Source organism: Meles meles, chromosome 1 (assembly GCF_922984935.1).
Source record: "Meles meles chromosome 1, mMelMel3.1 paternal haplotype, whole genome shotgun sequence".
Lineage (NCBI taxonomy): Eukaryota > Metazoa > Chordata > Mammalia > Carnivora > Mustelidae > Meles > Meles meles.
In genome coordinates, this window is record NC_060066.1 from 26,312,920 (window position 1) to 26,326,871 (window position 13,952).

A 13,952-nucleotide genomic window follows, 5' to 3' on the forward strand; every position below is an offset into this window, starting at 1 on the left:
ATACTGTTACGCTGAAAAAAATAAATAAAATGGGAAAAAAAATAAAAAAAATAAAAAAATAAAAATAGGTAAAAGATTTGAACAGACGCCTCACCAGAAAAGATATATGGGGGGGGGGGGGAGCATAAGTAAATATGCTTCTCATCATATATGGTCAGGGAATTGTAAATTAGAACAACCACTACACACCTACCGGAATGACTAAAACTCAAACATACCACCAAATACTGATGAGAATGTGGAGCAACAGGAACACTTGTTAATTGTTGGTGTGGATGCAGAATGGTACAGCCACTTGGGAATACAGCTGGCAGTTTCTTGCAAAACTAAACATATCCATACTATATAATCTAGCAATCATACTCCTTAGTATTTAACCAAATGAACTGAGAACTTACAGTCATGTAAATATTGCACATGTCTATTTAAAGTGGTTTTTTAATAATTACCAAAACTTGCAGAGCCAAGATGTTCTTCAGTAGATGAATAAATAAATAATCAGTGATATATCTGGACAATGGAATATTATTCCATGTTAAAAAGAAATGAGCTATCAAGCCACAAAAAAAAAAAAGAAGGAAACTTAAATGTATATTAGTTAAGTGAAAGAAGGCAATCAAAAAAGGCAAGCCACTGTATGATTCCAACTCTATGACATCCTGGGAAAGGCAAAACTGTGGATACAGTGGAAATGTGGGTAGCCATCAGGAGTTTGGGATGAATAGGAAGAATGCAGAGAATTTTTAGGGCAGTAAATCTATTCTGTATAGTACTACAATGATGAATGTATGTCATTATACACTTGTCAAAACCCATAGAATGTGCAACACCAAGAGTGAACCCTAATGTAAATTAAATTGTTGCAACTGTTACTGTGGTTGCAACAAATGTACTGTTATGTTGCAGGATGCCAGTAGTGAGGGAGGTTCTCTGTGTGTGTGTGTGTGTGTGTGTGTGTGTGTGTGTGTGTGCACGCGCGCGCATAAGCGCATTGGCAGAGGGTATAAGGGAACTCTGTATTTTCTGCTCAATATTGTTGTGGACCAAAAACTTCTCCAAGTAAAAAATATATATATATTAATTAAAAAAATAAAATTTTAAATAGAACTTAATAGTATTCCCAAAGATACCTAAAATATTTGTAAAATGATAGTATCTTGTATTAATAAAAGTTTTGAAAACTCTTAGTGGTTAATCCCACTGATCTATTTAATACAGTTTTCTGATTTAGTCTACTATTCAATTTCTATGGCTGCTTTCTAGGCTAGAAAAAAAAAAAAATAAAGGAAAGAAGACAGGAAGGCAGGCAGGCAGGAAGGAAAACACCAACCTTCTGAGGGCATCAGTAAGCAGCATATTCTGGCCAGTACCCTGAACTGTCATTCGTATTGATTGTAGCCTTCACAACATTTCAGACTACATTAAGTTTATTTCAGAGGAAAAACTTTGACTCAAATTGACTTGCAAAAACTACTCAAAATAAAATTTTGAGTTGTCATTTTCTGCTTGATATACTTCTGGTAGCAATAAGGAGATAGAATATTTTATCTCTCTTCTAATTCAGTTATGAAACAAAGTATAGTGGTCACCAAGTTGGGATATTTTCAAAACAGTCCCTCAAATAGAAGAAAACGTATTTTCTTATGTTCCTTTGAAAAACAATAGATACTTGGATTGAATGATCTTTTTATAAATATCTTGCTTTATGCTTTTTAAAAATAATCATGTTGTCTATATGTGTTTCCAATTTTATGGTTCATAAAAAACATCAACAACAAATATTAATTAAGCACCATTCTGTATATGAATTTAGGATAACATTAAATGGATGTCCTGAACAGAATGAAATGACTCATACAATTATACAAATTCAACCACACATACACTATAAAATGGAGTGTAAAATAGAAAATTGCACTGGCAGCCAATATCTGTTTACATGAGGCATATTTTTTTTTTCTGTTCATAGTTTGTGTGCTGTGAAATTATGTGGGAAAGGAAATTTCATCTTCCTTCTACTTATGTAAAGAAACTGACAAAACCTGGGAAAGTTTTCTGAATTTTTGCACAAATTTGAAAAGATGTTGTGTGATCGTGGTATTTGCATGTCTTATATTTTGGGGTATAACATCTCCCAATTTGGGTTAGAAAAAAATGTATAACCTTCTGACAATCTGATTCTTTGATCTTAAAAGAAGCAAATCGAAAGTGGAAAAATAAAATACATATAAATGTGCAAAGTCTGTTCACATAATAAATCATCAGATCCAAAGCCACAGTTATGTTTAGGGTCCTTTTACAGAACAGGATGGAAGGTCAATAAAAATGTAGGATGAGATTTGAAATAAATTAAATTACATTCTTATCATCAGTCTTTACACCAGTGAATCAAATAAAGATCTTTACCCAAGGGCATATTTCTCAGTCATGTTGTAGAATTAGAAAAGACTTCTGAGAGAAATGTAATGAAACAATATAATGTTCATTGCTTTAGGTCTGATGCATAATTTTTTAAATTAATTTAAATGTTCACTAACATTGAAGAATATATAATAGGATTTTGGGTCAAGCTCACACTATCTCCAGTCTGCTGCTTACAATGTGTTTTAAAGCAATTTTCCAATTTTGGGAGAGATCACCTTTAGATATGCAGATAGGAGGAGATCCAGGTCCAATAAAATGGAATATTGCAATATATCCTATAAAATTTGCCTTCTATAATGAGATTTGGAAATTTGACCTAGACTGGATGATGGGATTTAGACAGCAATACAGCAAAAGTAAATGAAAACAAATAAATATGTCTTTCTGAACAGTTTAAATTCTCATCAGCTGAATCTTAGCCAATTTGAAGTTTCATAAGCTTATGACCTATTTCCTAAGTAAAATAGTTTGGTGTCAATAATATTCCATGATTTTGGCGATTGTATATAATGGGTATCAGAGGGAGAAAGTGAATTTAGAAACCACTTTAATCATCCAGAGAAGAGATAAGCCCAAACCCAACATAATGGCAATTGAGAAGTCAATAGAATTTGGAGACCTTTAAAGGACAAAATTGGGGGGCACCTGGGTGGCTCAGTGGGTTAAGCCTCTGCCTTCAGCTCAGGTCATGATCTCAGGGTCCTGGGATCGAGCCCCACATCGGGCTCTCTGCTCAGCGGGGAGCCTGCTTCCTCCTCTCTCTCTGCCTGCCTCTCTGCTTACTCGTGATCTCTCTCTCTGTGTCAAATAAATAAATCTTAAAAAAAAAAAAAAAAAGGACAAAATTGACCCTCCCTAGAATCCAAACAGATGTTGTGAGAGCAGAGTTGAAGTAGAGGGGATAACCAAAGATAACGTCTAGCTTTCTGCTTGAAAGACAGAGTGGACAGCTGTGGCATTAAGAATTTGGTACAGGGAAGGAAGATCAGATGGGAAAGTAGGAAAATAAAATTGATTTAGGCTTGTTGCATGTAACTTCATTGTCAGATATCAAATTGAAGAGCTTAATGTGCAACCAGAACTTAAGAAAGGGATCTGAGCTTTTTATTCAGGAACTTGGTTATATAGTATGGGAAACTCTAGTGGGAAGATTTTAGCAACAAATAGTTGTTTTCAGTGATTAGGATGGATGCTAGTATGTTCTAGAATAAGTTCCACAATTCAGAGGTGTGTTACACATCTAAATAGAAATCATTGTAGATTTGGTGGCTGTTAGGTAACTGGAAACTCAACAATGAACCCAAGTGTCCCTGAGAAAACTGTAAGGCCTCAAATCAAATGCACAGATGGAGATCAATCATGAATAGAAATAGACATCCTGTCAGATATGAGAAGTAAATGTGTAATAATGGGTTTGAATGCAAATGAACTTATAGGTATGGAGTGGAGGAAAGAATCAAGAAGTATCAGTTTTCATACCTGATGGTTTCAGTTTTCTTTTAATTAGAAAATAAGGTGTGCTTAGAATGTTTACAGTAAGAGGACTAGGACTTATGGAGGGTTTGTAACCTCACAACACCTTAGATCCAAAAGGAACAAGAAAAACTAACTTGCTTTCCTGAAGTTCAATCTAAATTCTCCCCTTGTTGTTGTGGTTGCTGTTGCATTCTCTTCAAGTTGACAGAAAGCATGATATATTATTATTCTATTCATGACTCACCACTATTTAAATTTTAACTTTAAAATTAAAATATGAATTTCTCACAATCACTTATTTACCAAAATTTTCCCAGTCATCTCTCAATGCTCCTACCCTAATGCATCTTTAGAAGGACACGTGTGTATGACATTACAACAGTTCTTTATGTTCAAGACTGATTTTTATAGCTATTTTCCTCAGAAAACAGCCTATATAGACATAAAATCCTGTAAGTGCATTTTACTCCTGTAAGTTTCTTAAAAAATATTTTTTTCCCATTTTATTTATTTTTTTCAACATAACAGTATTCATTGTTTTTGCACAACACCCAGTGCTCCATGCAAAACGTGCCCTCCCTATTACCCACCACCTGTTCCCCCAACCTCCCACCCCTGATCCTTCAAAAACCCTCAGGTTGTTTTTCAGAGTCCATAGTCTCTTATGGTTCGCCTCACCTCCCCAATGTCCATAGCCCCCTCCCCCTCTCCCAATCCCACCTCCCCCCAGAAACCCCCAGTTTGTTTTGTGAGATTAAGAGTCATTTATGGTTTGTCTCCCTCCCAATCCCATCTTGTTTCATTTATTCTTCTCCTATCCCCCTAACCCCCCATCAACAGATGAATGGATAAAGAAGATGTGGTATATATACACAATGGAATACTATGCAGCCATCAAAAGAAATGAAATCTTGCCATTTGCGACGACGTGGATGGAACTAGAGCGTATCATGCTTAGTGAAATAAGTCAATCGGAGAAAGACAACTATCATATGATCTCCCTGATATGAGGACATGGAGAAAAAATATTTTTGCCTTACTTTGCATGTTGTTTTGGGAAAGTCTGTTACAAGCCTAATTCCTATGTCTTTGTGCATTAATCCGACTTTTGGCCTGGAAACCTTGAAAGATTTTATGTTGCTTTTTTGCTTGTTTGTTTAACAGAAAGATTCATTAGATTTTTTCTCAGAGGTGACTGTATCAGATCAGCTTTATCTGGCACACAGTACTTCCTTTCAAGTCTTGACTTAAGACTTTTGTTGTTTGTTTCTCTTTTTTTTTAATTTAAATTCCAGTTAGGTAACATACAGTATAATATTAGTCTCAGGTGTACAATACAATGTTTCAGTACCTCCATTCAACACCTGGTACTCATCACGACAAGTGCACCCCTTAAACCCCATCACCAATTTCACCCATCCCCCCACCCCTCTCCCCTCTGATAATCATCAAGTTGTTCCCTATAGTTAAGTGTGTTTCTTCATTTGTGTGTGTGTATGTATATATGTCTTTCTTCCACTTTGCTCATTTGTTTCTTAAATTCCACATATGAGTGAAATCATATGGTATTTGTCTTTCTCTGATTGACTTATGTCACTTAATACTCTAGCTCCATCCATGTTGTGGCAAATGGTAAGAATTCTTTCTTTTTTATGGCTTAATAATATTCCTCTGTGTGTGTGTGTGTGTGTGTGTGTGTGTGTGTGTGTGTGTGTATCTCCCAACTCTTCTTTCTCCATTCATCATTAGATGGAAACTTGGCTATTGTAGATAATGTTGCTGTAAACATCAAAGTGCATGTATCTCTTTGAATGAATATTTTTGTATTCTTTGGGCAAATACTTAGTATTGTAAGTGCTGAATTGTAGGGTAGTTCTCTTTTTAACCTTTTGAGGAACTTCCGTACTGTTTTCCACAGTGGCTACACCATTTGCATTCCCACCAATAGTGCAAGAGGGTTCCCCTTTCTTCATATCTTCACCAATACTTGTTTCGTGATTATTTGATTTTAGCTCTTCTGACAGATGTGAGGTGATATCTCATTGTAGTTTTGATTGTATTTCCCTGATGATGAGTGATGTTGAGCATCTTTTCATGTGTCTGTTGGCCATCTTTAGAAAAATGTCTATTTATGTCTTCTGCCCATTTATAAATTGGATTATTTATTTTGGGGTATTGAATTTTATAAGTTCTTTATAGATTTGGGATATTAAGCCTTTATCAGATATGTTGTTTGCAAATATCTTCTCCCACTCTGTAAGTTGTCTTTTAGTTTTGTGGATTGTTTCCTTTGCTGGGAAGAAACTTTTTATTTTGATGAAGTCCCATTCGTTTATTTTTGCTTTTATTCCCTGCCCTTGCCTCAGGAGACATACCTAGTATGAAATTGTTAGGACTGAGGTCGAAGAATTTACTGTCTGTGTTCTTCTTTGGGATTTTTATGTTTTCTTGTCTCACATTTAGGTCTTTCATCTTTTTTGAAATTATTTTTGTGCACAGTCCAGTTTCACTCTTTTGCAAGTTTCTGTCCAGCTTTCCCAACACCATTTGTTAAAGAGTCTTTTTCCGGCCATACCGTCTTTGGGGTGATCCGTGGTGGACGTTTTGAGGGCAGCTGACCTGCAGCATGCGCGTCCCGGACCGCCTCCCATGGAAGCCTGAACCGGCCTTGTAACTTTCTCCCTTTGTCTCATAACCATGTCCACCAACGAGAATGCTAATTCACCAGCTGCCCACCTTAATAGATTCAAGAACAAGGGAAAAGACAGTACAGAAATGAGGCAGCGTTGAATAGAAGTTAATGTGGAGCTGATGAAAGCTAAGAAGGATGACCAGATGCTGAAAAGGAGAAACGTAAGCTCGTTTCCCGATGATGCTACCTCTCCACTGCAGGAAAACCGCAACAACGAGGGCACTGTAAATTGGTCTGTTGATGACATTGTCAAGGGCATAAATAGCAAAAATTTGGAAAGCCAGCTCCAGGTTACTCAAGCTGCTAGGAAACTGCTTTCTCGGGAAAAGCAGCCCCCCATAGACAACATAATCCGGGCTGGTTTGATTCCAAAATTTGTGTCCTTCTTGGGCAGAACCGATTGTAGTCCCATTCAGTTTGAATCCGCTTGGGCTCTCACTAACATTGCTTCTGGGACATCAGAACAGACCAAGGCTGTGGTGAATGGAGGCGCTATCCCAGCCTTCATTTCCCTGTTGGCATCTTCCCATGCCCACATCAGCAAACAGTCTGTGTGGGCTCTAGGAAACATTGCAGGTGACGGTTCAGTTTTTCGAGACTTGGTTATCAAGTATGGTGCAGTTGAACCACTTCTGGCTCTCCTTGCGGTTCCTGATATGTCATCGTTAGCATGTGGCTACTTACGGAACCTTACTTGGACTTTCAAACCTTTGTCGCAACAAGAACCCTGCACCCCCGCTAGATGCCACCGAGCAGATTCTTCCTACCTTAGTTTGTCTCCTGCATCACGACGATCCAGAGGTCTTGGCAGATACCTGCTGGGCCATCTCCTACCTGACGGAAGGTCCAAATGAACGGATTGCGATGGTTGTGAAAACAGGAGTTGTGCCCCAGTTTGTAAAGCTTCTAGGAGCTACTGAATTGCCCATTGTGACTCCTGCACTAAGAGCCATAGGAAATATTGTTACTGGGACAGATGAACAGACTCAGGTTGTAATAGATGCCAGAGTGCTTGCTGTTTTTCCCAGCCTGCTAACGAACCCCAAAACTAATATTCAGAAGGAAGCCACGTGGACAATGTCAAACATCACAGCTGGCCGCCAGGACCAGATTCAGCAAGTTGTGAATCATGGATTAGTCCCATTCCTCGTTGGTGTTCTCTCTAAGGCAGACTTTAAGACACAAAAGGAAGCTGTCTGGGCTGTGACCAACTATACAAGTGGTGGGACAGTTGAACAGATTGTATATACCTCGTCCATTGTGGCATAATAGAACCATTGATGAACCTCTTAACTGCAAAGGATACCAAAATTATTCTGGTCATTCTGGATGCCATTTCCAATACCTTTCAGGCTGCTGAGAAACTAGGTGAAACCGAGAAACTTAGTATAATGATCGAAGAATGTGGAGGTTTGGACAAAATCAAGGCTCTACAAAACCATGAAAATGAGTCTATGTACAAAGCTTCATTAAACTTGATTGAGAAGTATTTCTCTATAGAGGAAGAGGAAGATCAGAATGTTGTGCCAGAAACTCCCTCTGAAGGCTATACGTTCCAGGTTCAGGATGGCACCGCTGGGACCTTTAACTTTTAGCTCGTACAGCCGACGCAAAAGTTGTTTGTGGTGTGCTCTGTTTGGTAGAAGTTTGTCTTACTGTTTCTCTACTAAGAACTCTTTTTAAATGTGTTTTGTTACTGTAGCACTTTTTACAACAAAACTCTACTTGACCAGTTCCAAACTGGACAAACTGTATGAAGCTCCTCCTCCCAGTGGGTTTCTTATTTCTATGTGGAATCTCCTCTCTTGCAGTGTCTGTAAATAAAGATTAAATTCCACCCTTTTCTTTAAAAAAAAAGGGGGGGGGTCTTTTTCCCATGAAATATTCTTTCCTGCTTTGTTGAAGATTAATTGACCATATAGTTGTGGGTTCATTTCTATTGGGTTGTGGGTTCTATTGATCTATGTGTCTATTTTTGTGCCAGTACCATACTGGTTTTTTTGTTTTGTTTTGTTTTGTTTTTTACCATACTGGTTGGATTACCACAATTCATAATTTAACTTGAAGTCTGGAATTGTGATGCCTCCAGCTTTGCTTTTCTTTTTCAAGGTTGTTTTGGCTATTCAGAGTGTTTTGTGCTTCCATACAAATTTTAGGGTTGTTTGTTATAGCTCTGTGGAAAATGCTATTGGTATTTTGATAGGGTTGCATTAAATGTGTAGATTGCTTTGAGTAGTATAAACATTTTAATAATAGTTGTTCTTCTAATTCATGAGCATGGAATATCTTTCCATTTCTTTTTTTCATCTTTACTTTCTTTCAGGAGTGTTTTGTAGTTTTCAGAGTACAACTGTTCTACCTCTTTGATTAAGTTTATTCCTAGGTTTCTTAATGGTCTTGGTGCATTTGTAAATAGGATTGATTCCTTAATTTCTCTTTCTGCTATCTCATTATTTGATTTTTTATCCTGCGAGGCTTCTTTTATCTTTGGAATTTTCTTTAGTTATACATGTGAATACTAGTTCTGTTGCACTGTTCTGATTTCCTTCTTAAAGGATACTACATTAACTTATGTTACTTATCTGTCTACTATTTTAACTGCTACCTCTCTCATCCATCTTATTTCTTTTTTATTTCAATTTCATTCTCTTGGGTTTTTCTTTTTCCCACTTCTATTTAAGATCCTTTGTAAAATTTTTATTTGAATCTTTCTCCCTTGGGCACCTCATAATTGATCTTCACTTCTATCATAATTTTGTTATTTTCTTCTGTCTCTTACCTTAGTTAAATCTTTTGTTTCATTATAACCTGTTTTATGTCCATTTATATTTCTGTTCATATTTGTCATTGTTGCTTGTTGGAGTACATTTAATTTAGTTTGGGGTGTTGTATTACAATTATACTTAACTCCGTGAGGTTTTTTTTTTTAATTGTTATGCTCAATTAGCCAATATATAGTAAATATTTAGTTTTTGATGTAGTATTCAGTGATTCGTTAGTTGCCTAGAACACCCAGTGTTCATCATATCATGTGCTCTTCTTAATACCCATCACTCAGACACTCAGGTACCCTCCTTTCTGTAACCCTGTTTGTTTTCCAGAGTCCGGAGTCTCTCATGGTTTTTCTCCCTCTCTGATTTTTTCCCATTCAGTTTTCCCTCCCTTCCCCTGGGGTCCTCTGTGCTATTCCTTATATTCCACATATGAATAAAACCATATGATAATTGTCTTTCTCTGCTTGACTTATTTCACTTAGCGTAATACCCCTCATTTCCATCCATGCTGATGCAACTGGCAGGTACACATTCTTTCTGATGGATGAATAATATTCGATTGTATATATGAACCACATCTTCTTTATCCATTCATCTCGTGAAGGACAATCTCCATGGTGTTTTTAGGTGAAAATTTCTATCATCAGAGATGTGTTGACTTCCATTTCTGATTTATCACTGCAGTTTCATATAGACAGGCTTTTTCCTATTTCTGTTCACTTTATGGACAGTGTTCCTAGTTTGAGAATGCACTCTTTTTTCTTCTGCTTTAGAGGTTTTTTTTTTTTAATATTTTATTTATTTATTTAACAGCGCGCGCGAGAGAGATCACAAGTAGGCAGAGAGGAGATCACAAGTGGGCAGAGAGGCAGGCAGAGGAGGGGGAAGCAGGCTTCCTGCTGAGCAGAGAGCCCATTGTGGGGCTCTATCCCAGGACCCTGGAATCATGACCTGAGCTGAAGGCAGAGAGGCAGAGGTTTAACCTACTGAGCCACCCAGATGCTCCAAGAGTTTATTTTGTTGTTGTTTTTGTTTTTGTTTTGTTTTGGTTTTTAATGGATTATGTTGCTGAGGGTAAGAGAAGGGGTTGGCATGTCTCTTTTTTTTTTTTTTTCCTTTTTTGGGGGGGCATTCTTCATTTTTCCCCTCATTTTTTTTTTCATATCTTCCTTCACTGCCTCATTTCCCATGAGTTCTACCTTTTCAGTAAATATGTATATCTGCTTCATAATTAATGCTCTCTAAGACTGCTAAGTCTAGCCCCAGACATTTGAAATCCCCCACATTTACTTATTGTTGTGAACTACCCCAAGTCTCAGTACTGCGTTTAGTTTTGGCACTTAGTAGTTGACTCCCTTTGTGGGTGGATTTTGATTATGCTTTGTTTCCATCCTCCATGCCTTCTACTCCACTTTCCTCAGTCTGTCTTAATATTCCCCTCCTATGCTCTGTATTCAGTCATGCAAGTGGAATCTGTAGGATTTTCTTCTTCTCTATTTACAGATAAGTGGGAGAATGTAGTATTCTGAAGGCATAAGCCATGCAGCATTTTATTTTTATCCTTGGTTATTTGTATAGTTTTAAGGGGCTTTGTAAGAGAGGTTCAGGATCAGTCAGCCACCATTTTACTCTGATATGATCATGGAATCTTGATATTTAGAGTGACATAGATCTTACAATTAATTCATCAATTTGAAAAACCTGGTTCACAGATGATAAAACAAGATACCAGAGAATGTAAATAAATTGGTTATAGTCAAATGTCTCTTTCAGATAGGAAATGACTAAATTTGGAGTTTCTTTAACTTTCCAATCTTTTCCCAATAACTGTTCCTTCTAAAAAGAAAATGCAATCGATAAACTTGGTTTCTGATATTATACTTAAAATGATGTATCAGCAAGATAATAATTGAGTAACAAAATAATGATGGATATTTTAGAACTGGTTAAGTGCATATTTTCAGCACATTTTACAATGAATAAAAGGACACCCATTGAAATGGAAATATGGTTTACTCGAAGAAGCCAAGTTTTCCTTCCTTTCTTTGTTCCTTCCTTCCCACATGAAATATACTGAAAACAGATAGACAGATTGCTTTATTTTTCAATAATATTTACAATAATTTGAAAACTTACAAATGTATTTCTATGCTAAGTTATTATTAGTAGAAATATCTCCTTCACTTCACTATTTATCTTTAATGTAGAACTTCCTTCTGGTAGAAATATAATTTAATTTTGATTCATTGTAATTCAGTTGTACATGAGCACAATATGCTTAACATATTATGTGTTGATATCTAGGCTATGTTATGTATTTTTATTTTGTCAGATGATTATCAACTATAGAAGGCTGGGAATACCAATTACGTGTAAATAAAAAGTAAAAGTATAGGTATATAAATATATGTGTATATGTATATATATGCAGATTTAAGTAACATGACAACTTTATCTAGTTAAATGATATTTCCATAATTGCAAGAAAATACTATTTTCTTTTTTTTATTTATTTGGCAGACAGAGATCACAAGTAGGCAGACAGGCAGGCAGAGAGAGAGGAGGAAGCAGGCTCCCTGCCAAGCAAAGAGCCCGATTCAGGGCTTGATCCCAGGACCCTGGGATCATGACCTGACCCGAAGGCAGTGGCTTTAACCCACTGAGCCACACAGGCACCCCAAGAAAATACCATTTTCATTATAATTTTGATTCTAGTTAAAAAAAATATTTTATATTTACTCTGGAAAAGCCAAATGGGAAAACATTAAAAGACAACCATAATATCTGTTTAAGTGAAATTTCATTTAAAATTTTAATGTCATATTGGTTTCACTTTTTTTGTGGAGCATAAGAAATAACATGGAGGACATGGGGAGATGGAGAGGAGAAGGGAGCTGGAGGAAGTTGGGCGGGGGGACGAACGATGCGAGACTCTAAAAAACAATCTGAGGGTTTTAGAGGGGTGGGGGAAAGGAGGTTGAGTGAGCCTGGTGGTGGGTATTAGGGAGGGCACGGGTTGCACAGAGCACTGGGTGTGGTGCATAAACAATGAATTCTGGAACACTGAAAAGAAATTTTAAAAATAAATAAAAATTAAAAAAAATAATGTCTGTGGGTCACCTGTGTGACTTAGTTAAGTATCTGATTTCAGCTCAGGTCATGATCTCAGAGTTGTGAGATCAAGCCCACATGGGCTCCATGCTGGGCATGAATCCTGCTTAAGATTCTCTCCCCCTCTCCCTCTATCCCTCCCCACACAGTCTCTCTCTCTTCTAAAATAAATAATAAAATAAAACAAAATAAAATAAAATTTTAATTTCTGAGGTTCAACTCATTAGAAAATATTATTGGCCTATTATGTCTGGTGAAGATTGCAGATATGGAATGAATAGTAAAAGCTTGTAAAGATGACATCCAGATCTTTCCTAATATTTCAATAATATTCATAAGATCTAAAATTTAGTACCATAGTTTTAATTGATGATGGTAATTTTGAAATTTGAAGTGTAACTGCCTTTTAAGCGTCTCTGGAAAGTGACTAATACCAACATTTTCATAGTACAGCAAAATGTTCTTCATGGTCTTTTCAGTGTCTGAAAGGAAGAGTGGTGGAAGGGGAGATCAGAGTGACAAAAGTAGAGGGAGTGCAGTTTAGATCAAACGATTCTTAATAGAGTTTGAATTATACTGAGAATTAGGAGGTCATGCAGGATTTTGAGCAGAAGGCTGTTTTGGTTTGTGTCCTGAGAAAATGCCTTGAGAAGGCAAATACCAAAACAGGGAGAGTGGATAAATGGCTATTTCAAGAGTTCAGGAGAGAGATAATTGCAGATCAGAACAAGTGGTAACTGGGAGAAGTAAAAACTATGGAAGGAGCAAATTAAGGAACGAAAATAAAAAATTATGTTTTACATATAGTAGGTTAAAAATGCCTACTGATATCGAAGGAGGCATATGGAGTAGGTTGTAGCTTAAAATAGAGGTTGCCACAGGAGACATAGAATGTCAGACACTACTGAGAAATCAAGAAAGATGAAGACTGAAAATTGATTAGTGATTTGGCTGAAGGAGTGACCTTGACAAAACATGATAGGAATGCATTTATAAGTGGTTGGTAAAAAAGGAATTAGAGGCAAAAAATACAGACAACTCTGTAAAGGGACAACAGCTGGAGGGAAATGTAGGACAGAGAGGTTTTTGAGTATTTTGCTTTTGCTTGGGAGATATTCAACAAATTCTCATGCTGATGTGAGGAGTTTTGTACAGTGCTACTCCAAGTACTAGTTCATAAACCATGTTTGAGAAGTCCACCGACAGATAATGACTTGAGGCTAGAATGCAAATCAATGCTCTACTACTCTCCTTGACAAAGCCTCACTATGGAAAAATAAAATGTTGGGTGAATGAAATAGTATGCTAAGGAGATATTTGATTTGCACTCTGGAAAAAGTTTTTGCTTTATAGCAGATCAGTAGCAAATGTTTGATGAGTTTTACTTGCAGTAGCACTGAGTAGGGAAAGGGGAAAAAATATTGATGCTATAGAGAAAAGGGAAAGGTATAGTGATTGCTGGCCCAAAGGAACTG

At 36.7% G+C, this 13,952-nt stretch overlaps 1 protein-coding gene and 1 pseudogene across 2 annotated transcripts in view; both read left to right on the forward strand.

Moving 5' to 3' along the window:
* Positions 1-13,952, forward strand: part of CSMD3 (CUB and Sushi multiple domains 3) — a 1,273,428-nt gene that overhangs the window by 711,806 nt on the left and 547,670 nt on the right. The window lies entirely within an intron of this gene.
* Positions 6,580-8,430, forward strand: LOC123954591 (annotated as a pseudogene).